The sequence below is a fragment of the Myotis yumanensis genome, unplaced genomic scaffold (assembly GCF_028538775.1).
Source record: "Myotis yumanensis isolate MYYU_CA2020_CCGP unplaced genomic scaffold, mMyoYum1.0.hap1 SCAF_4, whole genome shotgun sequence".
Classification (NCBI taxonomy): Eukaryota; Metazoa; Chordata; class Mammalia; order Chiroptera; family Vespertilionidae; genus Myotis; species Myotis yumanensis.
This window is the reverse complement of record NW_027223755.1, coordinates 76,250,344-76,263,165: the sequence shown is the minus strand read 5'-3', so window position 1 is coordinate 76,263,165 and position 12,822 is coordinate 76,250,344. Positions and strand designations below refer to the sequence as shown.

At 44.3% G+C, this 12,822-nt stretch overlaps 2 protein-coding genes across 5 annotated transcripts in view; one reads left to right on the top strand and one right to left on the bottom strand.

Moving 5' to 3' along the window:
- Nucleotides 1-1,384, bottom strand: part of MEGF10 (multiple EGF like domains 10) — a 369,913-nt gene extending 368,529 nt beyond the window's left edge. For all 3 annotated transcript variants that reach the window (XM_070412562.1, XM_070412566.1, XM_070412568.1), the window contains exon 1: nucleotides 1,305-1,384. The gene's annotated coding sequence lies outside the window, so the exon portion shown is untranslated. The remainder of the gene's footprint in view (nucleotides 1-1,304) is intronic.
- A 1,303-nt stretch (nucleotides 1,385-2,687) lies between these two features.
- The window catches only part of MARCHF3 (membrane associated ring-CH-type finger 3), a 138,260-nt gene continuing 128,125 nt past the window's right edge, over nucleotides 2,688-12,822 (top strand). For both annotated transcript variants that reach the window (XM_070412559.1, XM_070412560.1), the window contains exon 1: nucleotides 2,688-2,897. The gene's annotated coding sequence lies outside the window, so the exon portion shown is untranslated. The remainder of the gene's footprint in view (nucleotides 2,898-12,822) is intronic.

The following is a 12,822-nucleotide window of genomic DNA, read 5'->3' as shown; positions in this document are numbered from 1 at the left end:
AACTCAAGAGATTGTTGGAAGGCCTGGCAACCAAAGGAATAGGTCTGTGTCTGAGTGATAAGCTCTTGTCAAACACCAATTATAACAGAAGATGGTGTGGAAATATGAACTCAGTCTAGATGTGCTCTGTCTCCTCCATTCTATAAGGGAAAATGAGACCAGTTACTTATCCAAGAACCCAGGCATGGTTGTGTCTATATGGAACAAACAGATGGAAAACCTTGGAAATCGAGACATGGAAGTTATTTGTTTAGTTCTAACTTTTTTAATGAACAGAAATGTCCACCCTGGCTGGATAACTCAGTTGGTTAGAGCATATTGTCCCAATATGCCAAGGTTGAGGGTTCGATCCCCAGGCAGGGCATGTACAAGAATGCATAAATAGAACAAATCAGTGTTTCTCTCTCCTTTCCTCTCTCTCAAATCAATACATTTAAAAAATTTTTCCTATTTCTTTTTTCATCATCTAACATAAATACTGTACTACAGCAAGCACATTGAACATCCAGTGTTTGGATCCTATTACCAAGGTGATTATTACAATAATCATTGGCATCGGTAGAAAACCTTCACAGACTGTTACTATGATAAACACAGTTGGCAAACTTTTCCTCTAGTTATATCCAGGAGTAGAGGAAAAAAGCCAAGAAAATGTATTTTTCCCCTTAACCCCCAACCCAGACTTGGTATATATACCATTCATGTGGTCTACATCTAATTCCTTTGTCGACAAAGGCCATGCTCCCAGGCCTCTTGGCAGCTAAGCGACTGTTGGAACTGAACGATCTCCCTTATGTGTACCAGTCATTTGGTTCACTGGGTGAGAGTTTAAATTTTCCCAATTTCTACAGCACTAATCAATTTTTTCAGGGCCTACTAAGACCTGTCCAGATTCTAGCTTTCTTGATCTTTTGACAGCCTGCCTTATCTATGGACCTTTCCCCACTGAGACAGGGAGCTGAGGAGACACAATTTGAAACTCAATCCAGGCCAGAGCTCACCTGCGAGCTGCAGCCTTCCCTGTTGGAGGGAACCGTGTCGCTCCTTTTTAGCCACATCCCCTTTGTCTTTTTTCTTGCCAGTGACCCTCACCAGAACCTGCATTTGAAAAGTGAGCTATGCTGCAGGTCCCTATGGGGGGCCAGGCAACCACTGAGATAAACACTTGTGGGGGTCCACACTCCCTCACACATGGCATCCTGAACAGCTGTCCGCGCTGAAGGTGTGTGTCCGGGCACCGGGAAGCTTGGCCCCTTTGCTGCCATGCATACCTTCATTTCACTAACATTCCTGGGGTGTCTTACCTAGGGAAGCTGCAGCTCCAGGCACACAGAGGCCACTACCCATCCACAGCTTGCAGTTCAGGGACTACTAACATTCTAGGCTTTGGACCAGAAAGCAACAGCCAACCCTTTGCTTTCTGACTACTAGGCCCACAGCTCCCTGTGTGTGCTGCAGCCCAGGTAAGGCCTAAAAACCAGCGGAAGGGCTGGGCCCACAAAGCCTTCTTCCGGGGCTACTCGTGGGCGGACCCAGCGAGCTCAGGCTGCCCCTTGCCCGGCCCTCGGAGGTCTCTGAGCGAGGTCCGGGGACTTTCCAAGGGGAAGGGAGCGCGAACGTGCAGTGGGGCAGATGCTCGCTCGCTCGGTGGCCTTCGCGCCTTCGAAGATGGCAGTTCTGGCCCGTCTGGCGGACCCAGGAGACAGCTGACCCAGCCGGCCCCGCGGGTTTCCATTGGCGCAACTTCTGCAGCACGAATCCGTTTCCAGGGCCTACTAAGAACTGTCCGGACCCTGGTTTCCTCGACCTCTTGACAGCCCGCCTTCTTTAGGAACCTTTCCCCACTGAGACGGGCGCTGAGGAGACAGTTTGAAACGCAATCCAGGCGCGTTCCGGCGCCGTCGATGCCCGCGCCCCCTTTCCGCCCTGAGGGACGACAGGGCCAGGGCCTCGAGGCTGGAGCAGAGGCCCTGGGCGCCAGGTGCGTCCCCGCTGCCGGTGGTGTGGCGGGCGGAGGTGCGGAGGGGCCGGGTGGTGAACTTGCCGAGAGGTTGGAGGTGTCAGAGTTTTGTTTCGGGGGTATCCACAGACCACAATCAGAACGTTTTCCGGGGAGCCCAGAGTTCTCAGTTCCAGGCCGGGCCTCCACAGGAGGCTGGGCGACCCCGCGCGGGGCTCCCCCTCTTCGGGTGTTGGCTTCCCCCGACTCCTGGGGCTGCTTGGAAGCAGCCAAATTCCGCGCCTCCTACGGGCGCCGGGTATGGGTGTTGTCTGCCCGGCCTCGGCCCGCGCTGCGGTGGGGTTTCTCGCTCAACACCGAAAAGATTCTCGGGGGCTCCAGCCTTTCTCAGCCTTTCGGGGTCCCACTTCCCCCCGGAGGCGCCCGGGTCCCTCCGCAGCCGCACCCACCAGCCGGGCGCCTCACCACAGCCGTCGCGCCGGCCGCCGGCGCGTCCCCCTCAACCCTCCGAGGCGGCTATTGGGCCCAGGCGACGGGGCGGAGTCGGGCGCTCGGCCCCGCCCCCGGCTTCCCCTGGCCCTAGCGCCACTACTATTGGCTGTCGGATCCACCAGTCACGGGTTGGGGCACCCACCCTGCGGGGGCGACCCGAGGCTGGCCCCGCCCCTCCCGCCTCCCGGCCCCGCCTCCCTCCGGAGCCAGGTCTCCTCAGCCGGGAGGTCCGCCTCATTCGCTGAGCCGGTCCCTGAATTGTCAGAGCTCTCCGGGCGGCTGCTGAGCCGCGGCGGCCGCGGGCTGGTCGTGCTCTCTCGGAGGTGCCTGCCCGAGCCGATCCGCCCCGCTCCGCTAGGGCGAGAGCCGTCGCTGCTTCGGGGCAACTTGGGATTCAGGACCCGCAGCAGAGGCGTTGGTTTGCGATCGGGACTTGGCGACCAGGGTGAGTGCTCGGCGCGCAGGCTGGCGGCGCCTCTCGGAGCTGTTCCGCGAGCCGGGGGACTGGACGCGTCCTGGGGCGCGTCGGCGCGCCTGTCCGAGGGCGGCCGCTGTGGGGAGCCAGGGCTGGGAGGGATGTACTCCTCGCCGGATTCCCGACTCCTGAACTTCTTGTTTCAGAGCGTCGCAACGGCCCGGGACGCGACTCTGCGTGCACGCGAACTTGGCGTGTGGTTAGGGCCACCCCGGGTTGCCCAGGGATGTGGCCCCTGGCTCTCTGCGGCCGCGGCACGCCCGCTGGGTCGGCCTCTGCGCCGCGGTTCCTCGATGGCTTGCGCACGGGTTCCTGGAAATTGCGATCACCCCGAGTCCGCGTCTGATCTGGAGCCCGAGCCAGCGATCTTGGGGTTCGGGTGGGTCTTCAACCGTCAGAGAACTTAAGTAACCAGCCAGGTTCTGTAGCTGGGGCTTCGGTGTTTTTGCAGTTATTGGGAGGAAATGACAGCACGGATATTAAACTTTGGGAAGTAATGACTTTCTACCAGCACTGGAATCCGCATCCCTCGCGGGGTGCTCGGACCTCCACGTCGCTGCCAGGTGTGTCCAAAGGCGTCGTCAGCACCGGGGGGAGCCCCTGTCTGTCCCGGTGCCCGGAGCCCCCGGGAGCACTGGACCAGACCGTGAAATGAACCACCAGGCTGGTCGAGTGGCGTTTGCCTGAGCACCTGTGCTTAAGTGATGAAGTTGTGACAGGAACTGACAACAGGATTTAAGGTTAAACCTGACACTTCATTTGTGACTCAGTCTGGGATAGACTTTTTTTTTTTTAATCTTAATGATAAGGAGTAAAAGCAGCTGGTTTTTCTGAGGGCAGTTACATACATGTATTTTATATTATGTGTGGACTCAATAGAATTGAATACAATATTTTCTTGTAATTCTTATTTGATGTGAAAGAGAGCTTATTGAGAGTACTTGGTCTGGAGACTTGGGATCCGAATTGGGGAATATTTTGGTCTTTGAAAATATATAAAAAGGTGGAGATACATAGCTAGCTATCCATGTGTGTGTTTGCATATGTAGATGTGCATATATGTGTGTGTACATATATGTGTGCGTATAAAATTGACAGGTGAATGAAGTAGAGATATGCAGAGGGAAGCAACCTTGAACTTCCCCTGGGTGGAGAGATGGACCCTCTCATCTGTGGGGTGTACAATGAGTGTAAGCATGTCTGGATCTGCCTAGTCTGTCTGGGTCAGTATATGTCCATGAACTTTATGAGCATTCAGTTCAGTACCATTCGGTGCAGATTCCACGTTCCTATTTTACAGCCCTGCAGCCGCCAGCCGGCCCATCTGTTAAAACATAACATGTACACTTCAGTGGGGGCCCTAGGATGGAGCGTGGGTAGGGGGCAACCCTTAGTAGAAACATGCTACAAACAAAGCCTGCCTCTCAAGTTCTATTTTCATTCAGTATTCAGCCTGAACTTGTGATTTGGGTGAGGAAGAAAAAGAGTGTTTGACTCTTCAGAAATGGCAAACCGCATTTTGTGAAATAATTATAGCCATGATTTGGGGAGGGGGAGTTTATAGGAGAAAAAAAAAATTCCTCTAGGAAAGAAATGTGGTTCTTGTCACATCACCATGCAACACTGGTTTACTGCTTTGCAGTAGCATGTATTTTAGAAACTGTGTTCTTTTGCTTCTTAAGAGAATGCATTACAACCGAATCATTTTGCACCCAAAAAAAATCATTAATAGAAGTAAACAGAGCTTTATTGCAGAGGCTACTTAATCTGTTAGAGTTAAGACTGCCTTACTAATTCTAATGCAATGTGTTTTTAGGAATTTATAACTTGCATATAAATTCATAGTCAGCCTAATCACTAGTTGCAATGGTTTACAATTTGTAGTTTAAAAAATAATAAAAACCTTTATCACAAAAATTCTGATGAGTAAAAGGATATGGGAGGGGCTTAGCAGCTTAATAAATTCCTGCAGCCAAATGACTGATACTTAAAAAAACTATAAATTCCTTTAATAGCATAATTATTTTTTGGCGACAAAATAAAGGCAATATTTTTGTGAAGCATAGTTGATACTTTCCCAATAATTTTATGCTCATAATTATATTTTAATAATGGTGTTCATTATATGTTGCAGAATAAACGGCAATGGTTCTTATGAACTCATCATGAGAAGTATTGTTTTCATTTTTATGGTACTTAAATATTTCGGGGGGAAATGTGCAAATCCCTAATCTGTCTTTAAATTGCTGATGGACTACATGGACGTAATAACTGTCATGCCTTGATATGAGTCATCTGAGTCAATTGGGTTGTTCCTTAGAAATTCATTTTATAGGCTGGACTCCAATCTCTGGGATTCGAGTCTGGGGTGGGGCTTAGGAATCTGCTTTTTAACAAGCACCCCCGAGTGATTCTTGATATAAAAAAACAATATCCTCTATAACTTGATTTAACAAATATTTGTTTCAAAATTTCCAGGTGACATTTACTGGCCTTGTGAAATTTATAGGTAACACTTTAATTCTCTGTTTTCAACAGTGGCAGCTTTTTTCCTGTGTTCAGAACTGTTTGGGAAACCTCAGCTATCCCTGTTCCAGGTTAGCCCCAATTCTAAGGAAGTCTGTCTGGGGAAGCAAGGTAATTTAAGACCCTGCCCCAGTCTTAGTCCTTTCATTCTCTACTGCCAAGTCCAGTGGATCTCTGGGGTCTCCAGGATGACTTTCCAGTCCTAATTTACATTCCTGGGAATTTCTCCTTGGAGGTTAGATGAATCCTAGCCCTTGGGAGCCACCTTTGATACTTTAAAGTTGTTCCAGGTTGGGGGCTAGAACCTCAGCAGGGCTAGTATCAACTTATCCAAGGTCAAGGATCTTGGGAAGCTGTAGCTGGCTTGCTTCCCTGTCAGGAGTGTCCCAAGCCAACCACCCAGAGACACAGGGGATCTTATTTTCAGAAAGTCATCTTAGAAGTACTTTGAGCTGTCCCATCTAATTGGGTACATAGATTTTCTCAGCATCACAGAGTGATGAGTTGAGAATTGATTGCCATCTCACCTTACAAATCAGTGTAAATTTCGATTTATTAATTACTGCCAATTCGTGTTTTTTAATGTATGGTTTGATACCAATGTTTAAATTCAGTTCTCCCATTTCAGACTGGCGTAATTCTCAATTTAAGGCTCCTAGAAAAGGTTTAACAGAGAAAGGATCTATGAGAAGTTGTTGCCCTTTCCTCTTTCTACCATCCAAGTACCTAAAAAACCAAATGACTTCTCAGAAGTCAGCAGTGCCCAGAATATTTACTTCCCTGAGGACAAAAGGATGTGGGTAGGCTGGGAAACTGATCTTGGATTGTTCCAGGCCCCTGCATCATTACAGGAACTTTTACAGAGCAATTTCTGTTTTAAGGAGCACTTGACAGGCATGTTTATAGGTCTTTTACCTTCATCCTTTGAGTACCATGATCTTTCCCCTAACTTTGTTACAGATGAGCAAACAGCAACCACCAAAAGATAATAATATTTAGATCCTGTTTTTCACAAAGATGACACCAATAACTGAGAAGTTGGCCTTATGTTTTGAATTGTTGTTATTTAGCATCGTAGTGAGATAATAAAGTTCTGCTTAGTCATTTATATCATCTATAGTTTTTATTTTTTACCTTCCTTTGCATTTTTTAAATATTGAACATGACCTTGGGACAGTTTTCTTTTCTTTTTCTTTTTTTTGAACAGTTTTCTTTATAAAACTAACCACCATATATGATCATTGGTTCAATGAACCTGACCTTAACCAGCCAGCCTTGACCCACCATGGCAAATAATTTGCTAAAGGTCACAGAGCACAATGGCAGTAAAGACTATATGTTGAATTTTTTTTCCACTAATATTTTAGACCTGTCGTGTTTGCCTGTTGAGTCATGCTGCTAATAATGTTTTTAGGCTGGCAGGATACAGTTGCTTATATTTCACTTGACCAGTTTCTGAATGATTGGATGGACCTAAAAATTTTTAAAGCCTAAGGTATAATTTCAGCCCCTGATGATGCAATGGGACTGATTTGTGCTAGTTAAAAACAATAGTAGAATGCTACTTTTCTTGAAACTGGGTCATAGGTCATTGTAAGCTTCTAAGCAACAATTTTGCAATTCTGGTTTTGTTTTGGTTTTGTTTTGGAGTTTGGGGGGTTTTGTTTTGTTTTGTTGTTTTGGTGAGGGTTCTTTTTTTTCTGCCATGGGATACCTGTGGCAAAAAGAATTTGACAAATTTTTTTCAAGTTTTGACCTTTCTTTCCATATAACCTTATGCCCATGGAAAAATCTACTTATGAAAAAATCACTTTTCAAATCAACCTGCCCTTGTTTGTTGGTTTGTTTGTTGTTGGTTGTTTTTTGTTTTTTTTTTATATATTTATTGATTTTTAGAGAGAGAGGAAGGGAAAGGGACAGAGAGAAACATCGATATGGGAGAATGGAACATCAAGGAGCATCGATCAGTTGCATGCCCCCTACTGGGGATCAAAGTACATGGGAAACATGTACCCTAACCAGGAATCGAAACTGGTAACCTTTTGGTGCACAGGATGATGCCCAACCAACTGAGCCACACAATTTGCCCTTGTAACAGTTCCTAATACTAAAATTTTAGCCATAATTCTCCTCCAAAATTCTCCTTAAACTCCTGCCTTCACTTTGTGGTGGTGGTTTTTTTGTTGTTGTTTTTTTGAGTCCAGTAACATCTTCTAATATAGAACAGGTAGTGCGATATAGAAGTTTTACACTAGTTTTAATTTTGTGGATTTAACTGTAACAATAGTAAGAAAAAATAAAAATAGGTATAATATTAAAGTTATGTTGATAAGTGTATCACATTAGATAATCCCAGCTTATAGTTTCCGTGGGAAATTTATGAATGAAGTGACAGATGCACTCATCTGTGGCCATACAGACACTCTTCTGATACAGCCTGAGAAATAGAACTGAAGACAGCATCCTGGGTTACAGAAGAAAAACAAATGTTAAGCACTGAGAAAAGAGCTGGCAAAAAGTGAAGGGTCGTGGTGGGATGGGATGGGGAGAGTGGTGAGAAAAAAATACCTCCAGTAAAATGCCAGACAGGATGGTAAGAAATTTATAGAGGTGCTGATGGTTTGGGGTTTCTTGGGGGCATTGATTCTGTTTTATATTGTCTTCACAACCCGCTTGCCCTGCTTGCTTTAAATAATTTATTACAGCAGCAGGCCTTCCTCTGGTTAGTTTCTTTTTTTATAACTTTTTCCTTCTCATCTCTGGGTCTAATCAGAGGCATATATAATAGTGTGGCTGCTCTAGAGTACTCAGGAAAGTCCATGATCAATATTACTATGCTACATTATAAACCCAGGGCTGTTCCTTTCTATTTTGCAATGTTTTCTTCCCTGTTGTATTAACTCAATATCTATGTTTTAAACAATATTTTATTAATCTCTGCACAATGACACTTCTGGGCTTATTCTTCTTGGCTAGAACTATCTTTTGAGCAATCCATCATCAGACCACCATTAATCTAATGATGTATATATTGCTCACTATCGCAGCACTGGCAAGAAACCCAGTATGGTTCTAAAAATTTGATTAAAAAGAAATCAAGTTTTTGCAGGGCACAGCCATCAAATTATGTTAGCAGCTGCCAAATATATTTTATGCTAAAATACACACACATATTTTAAGTGAGCAAAATGTGATTTTTTTCAAAAGCTTTTAAAACTTTTTACTATGAAATTAGGAGAACAAGAAGATGCCTCATAATTAGAAAAATTATGATTGCACTCTCCACCTCATCCAAAGATAAGGGTGTGTGTGTGTGTGTGTGTGTGTGTGTGTGTGTGTGTTTTAGATTATGCCCCTAGGTCTAGACATTAAAATGGATAGATTTATCTTTTTAATTGATAAGATAATTTTAGTGATAAGAACTAGCTCCTAATCCTTGAACTACTAGTATCTACCAGGCAATCATTACAAATTAGAATAGACTTAATTTAATTAACAAATAGTAATAGAGTATCTATCATGGGTAGCACCTCTTCTCTGTTAGCTAACTCAAAGAGCAATTCAAGTATTAGCACCTACTATGGGAAGCTTTTCCATGTCCTTCTTTGGCCTGCTTGTATACAGTCAGCAGGGCCCTTATTTCCTGTAATCAGCCCCTCTGGATAGAGATCCCCTTGAGGGCAGGGACCACACCTCTCATCTTGTAGCTTCTCAAGAAGGGGTATTCAATAAATAGTTGCTAGGTGCACTACTAGAGGCTACAAAGAATTTCAAGTGAACACTTACAAGGCCTGGAAAGGATATGACAAAGATATTCACCAATAGTATGAATGTTAGCAATAGCAATCCAAGTGCCAGGCTTTCGACGTTAGCACCAGCCTCGGCATTTCATCTAAGTATCACCTATTCCCGCCCCCTCCCATCCTCAAAGTCCCTCCTCTTCATTCCTGCCTTGCCTTTCTCTCACCACCTCCCTGTTGTGTCTTATTCATGAATATCTCCAACTCTCCCCCTAGCCTAGGCCATCTCCCCTCGTTCTATTTTTGTTCCCATACCCCTTGTCATATTTTGAAAAGGCAGCTAACCCATGGGCCCCCTTTTGAGACTTGGGACGTCCTCACTCTCATACCTTTTTTTCTTTCTTTTTGACTTTTTGTTTGTTTTTCTCACTCTATCTTTTGAAGTCTCAGATGGCTTGGTTCCTTTCACCACCTAGTGGGGGTGACCAGCTAGGTTTGGCCATGGGAGGTTTGGGGGCTTTGGAGGAACAATGTGGTGCTGGGCCTAGAGGCTGCTGACATCCAAAGCTCAGCATAATGGGGAAACTTGACATTTGTTATGAGAAGCTTTTTTAAAAAAACAGTAGTTTTGATTTTAGAGACTAACTTTCATAATATTTTTCATTTATAAATCTCTTTTGTTCGGGAAGTGCCCCATAGATAGTCATTTTTATGGCATGGTTCTTACCTCGGAGCTGGGTTACTGAGGTCATGTACTGATCATGTATCCATGTGCAGATTATGGATCAGCTGAATTAAGCCTCACTGCCTGAGGTCAGGGCCATTAGGATAGCCCTTTTTCGTTAGGTCTTCACAGACTCTAAATGACTATATCATCTGGGACATTAAGCCTTACTTAACATAGGTGCTTTCTTCTCAGACCTGCCAAGAAAATATCATTAGAAAACTGAGTGATTACATATAAAGTTATTTACTAGTAGGTGTTCAAAGTAACAGAGAAGATGAGCAACTCTAGATTAGGTCAGGGACTCAAATTCTGGTTTCTTTTGGATCTTGTAAGTCAGGAGCACCTGCCCCTGCACATCCCAGGGCTTCTGCTTTCACGTAGGAGCTGGGGCTGGGAGGCCTTGAGGAAGGCTCAGGTGAGGGGTAGTGGCAAACGTCTATAGAACACATTGTTCAGCCCCTTCCCTGCCACCAGTGGAGGTTCTCTCTGTGGAGTCTTGCTTTGGTAATTTCTCATGTCTGCTTTCAGGTGTCTCAAATACCAAATCTTCCTCTTCTACTTTGCAAATATGTTACACAAACAGAGATTCTCACAGAATGTTCTCATCCGTAACCTTCTAAGTTTCCCCAATTCCAACTTTTCTCCTTCGTTTAGCCCCACCCTCCAGTGTTTTCCTTTTTTTTTGACATTCTCCTTCCCTTCTGTTCAGGTAAGAACTCTACTTTATAAAAGCTCTATTATAATCAGTATTACCATGAATCTTATCCCTTTGGGAGTAACTGCATTTTTGAACATTTTCAAAGGACTTTTCTATAGCATTCCAGTGTATTTTTCTGATGCTAAGAAAAAGATCACACTAATGCAAGATATTACATGTTCTGACAACCTTACAGAGTGTAAAAGTAATTAGTCTCACAAAACCTCAGTTTTTACCAGCCTTACCCATGCTTGCCAGTGACACCTCCCTTATCCTCCTAATCACTCTTACCACCTCCTGTGTGCTTTTTAATCATTAAGAAACAAGATCACAAGTCTCGACTAGCAAGACATATTCATTACAACCAAGGAGAGGAAGCTTTCTACAAAAACCAAAACAGGTACCCACAGAATAGGGAAAAGAAAGGTAGGGCTACCCTGATATCTTTAATAGCAGAACATGTGGATTGGTGCACCCTTTCTTGATAAATTCTTACTTTGTTGTTCTAACTAATCATGCATGGCCTATGTCTCCAGAGAGGCTGGGTTATTGCCTTGTAGCTATTGTCACTTTTTTCTTTCCCTTACAAATTATTTCCAGTATGTTTTAGTTTTCTCTCCTTCAGTTATTTAATTTAATTTTTATTTGGGGGGTTTCAGGTTTCTTTTCCTGATCTACCTCCTTAAGTTGGGTTGTTTCTAACCTCTCCAGATATTCTCCTACCACTTTCCTGACCCAGACAACATGTCACAGTTAGATACCATCCTCACATTGAATGTATTTCCATTTTTGCTACAAATTAGTAATTAAGACACTAAATGGAATTTTGATAGTGACCCTTTCAAGAGCTAAGACACCATTTATATCCTGTTTTAATTATGGTCTCTTAGGGAATCTTCCCTTGTTATAATGTTCACTCCATTTTCTAAGTAATGTTTTTCAAATATGGCACTGAATTATGAAATCTGTGTGCATTACATTTTCTGCTCTCTAGTATGTGCTAAATTTATAATTCTATAATTTTCTTGTAGGAAAATGCTTATAAGACTGGAATGGTTAATTTGGTTTCAAACCATACGGCTTTTTTGCTTATTATGAACCTTTAGACATTAAAGTGATCTTTTCTTTTTCTTCATTCCCAACCCTCACAGCAGCTCCCCAAGCAATAATCCCACTCCATCCCTTCTTTCCATGCTCTATGCTTTTTTTTTTTCTTGATGGATATTTTCTTTTACTGGGCCCAAATATTTCCAACTTTAAGATAATTCTACATAGCTGAAAAAAGAAAAATCAGCCATTGTCCTTTGATGATCATGGTATTTCCCCCTTCTTTTTCAGGCATGTCTGCCTCCTGACTACAAACCATAATGTTGCACCTCTTCTCTGGAGTGTTTCTGCCCCTTAATCCTCTTATCCCAGTGGAATGTGAAGCTGCTTCTCCTTCCTTAACATCTGCCTTGTGCCTGGGATCTGTGCTAGTCCTACGTGGTCTCTACTGAAATTCTTGTAATTGGATAAGGGCTCACAATCGGTAGCCTTATGCACTTCATTTAGGTCTTGGGGAGAAAACAGGTGTCTGGGCAGGTGGGAGGTAAAAGTCAAAGTTGTTTTTTAAAAATATATTTTCATTGATTTCAGAGAGGAAGGGAGAGGGAGAGGGAGAGAGAAAAACATCAATGATGAGAGAAAATCATCGCTGCCTCCTGCATGCCCTACACTGGGGATTGAGTCCACAACCCAGGCATATGCCCTGGGAATCAAACCATGACATCCTGGTTCAAAGGCCAACACTCAACCACTGAGCCATGCCAGCCAGGTGCATGTCAAAGCTTTTAAACAAACCGAGAAAGTCAAAGACAGAGAGGGGTCATTTAGTACCAGCTACCCATGCCATAGTACCATCTTCTTATGATTTCTAGGGTTGTTTTCTCCCAGGCTTTTCTGGATGACCAGTTAAAATTCTGTATCTTCCCATACCCAGGTTTCTGGAGTTCACTGAGCAAGAATCAGAAGTCCTAGTTACATTCCTAGACCATCCCAGAGACAAAGAAATTAGTGATGTTGCTGAATGGAAATGTTCTGCTAGGAGACCTTCTGGACAAAACACAAGACTCCAACTCAAGTTAACTTTAACAGTAAGGGAAGTGTAGTATCCATGTGAGAAGTAGGGCTGGTGGAAGGATTGGTTGATTCAGTGACAGTGGT